The 1,491-nt window shown below is 48.4% G+C and overlaps 1 non-coding gene across 1 annotated transcript; it reads left to right on the forward strand.

Annotated features, from left to right (window-relative positions):
* Positions 1 to 1,242: 1,242 nt before the first annotated feature.
* LOC120907688 lies at positions 1,243 to 1,401 on the forward strand. Its single transcript, XR_005740733.1, has one exon. It is a non-coding gene; the product is annotated as a 5.8S ribosomal RNA (ribosomal RNA).
* The last annotated feature ends 90 nt before the right edge of the window (positions 1,402 to 1,491 follow it).

Genomic DNA, 1,491 nt, shown 5'->3' on the forward strand with positions numbered 1-1,491 from the left:
AAGGGGAAAAAAAAAAACAGAGGAAATATTAAAACTGACAGAACTCAACCAGTTTATTCAAAATAAAGAGTAAGGCCCAACGGGCGGAATTCCCAGCGGGGGGAGTCCGTTAGAGTAACCCCCGCTGGTAGAGCGGGTTTTCTAGGTTAGAATTGAGATAACTCTAATAAAAATCCAATGAATTTAAAAAAAGAAGTGGAGCTTGCGGCTTAATTTGACTCAACACGGGAAAACTTACCAGGTCCGAACTTATTGAGGTAAGACAGATTGATAGCTCTTTCTCAAACTTAAGGGTAGTGGTGCATGGCCGTTCTTAGTTCGTGGAATGATTTGTCTGGTTAATTCCGATAACGAACGCGACTCAGTCAAGCTAACTAGAACGCTGTCAGTAGTGTGTGCCTCCGGGCGCACCTGACGTTAGAGTGGCGGGTGTCCTCACGGGTGCCCGTCACTTAGTTGCCCTTAGCGGGACAACTTGTGTTTAGCAAGATGAGATTGAGCGATAACAGGTCCGTGATGCCCTTAGATGTTCTGGGCTGCACGCGTGCTACAATGAGCAGCAGCGTGTTCTCGCCTTATGGCGCCCCATTCCGAGAGGAACGGGAAATCACCCAAATGCTCATTTAGTAGGGATTGGGGACTGCAATGGTCCCCATGAACCTGGAATTTCTAGTAAGTGCTAGTCATTAGCTAGCGCTGATTACGTCCCTGCCCTTTGTACACCATAAATCGCTACTACCGATGGATTATTTAGTGAGGTCTCTGGAGGCACACCTTCCGCGATTCCTTCGTGAGTTGCAGTTGGCACGGCCGAAGTTGACCGAACTTGATGATTTAGAGGAAGTAAAGTCGTAACAAGGTTTCCGTAGGTGAACCTGCGGAAGGATCATTAACGTGGTTTTGAATGAGTAATAACGAGGATAAAGTGTTATGTTGGAGGTCAAGTGCGCTGCATACCAAACTTTGTGAACGCGGTAACTTGCTCGGCGCCGGCATGCACGGCAAAACCTCAGTCTTGATATGTGCGGGAGTTCATGGGTTCTTCCTCCCGGAGATCGTCTGGGACGTACATTAATTTGTACCTGCATTAGCGTACGCTTTTGCCAGAAACATATCAAGACGTCTCGTAAGAGACAACACTTGTATTTGTACAAGTTTGAGTAACCCATTGTTGCAGGATGAGTGTTGCATGCCAAACTTTGAACGCGGCTACGCCACTCGGCGCCGAAAGGCACTACCATAAACCCTAGGCAGGGGATCACTCGGCTCGCTGGATCGATGAAGACCGCAGCTAAATGCGCGTCATAATGTGAACTGCAGGACACATGAACATTGATAAGTTGAACGCATATGGCGCATCGGACGTTTAATCCCGACCGATGCACACATTCTTGAGTGCCTACCAATTACCAAAGTCTCATTTAGTTAACTACAGTGGCCGTCCGCGAAGGTGTCCGGGTCATCCGACGCACTGGGCGGCCGCTGTGCACT

Source organism: Anopheles arabiensis (assembly GCF_016920715.1).
Source record: "Anopheles arabiensis isolate DONGOLA chromosome X unlocalized genomic scaffold, AaraD3 X_pericentromeric_contig0017, whole genome shotgun sequence".
Taxonomy (NCBI): domain Eukaryota; kingdom Metazoa; phylum Arthropoda; class Insecta; order Diptera; family Culicidae; genus Anopheles; species Anopheles arabiensis.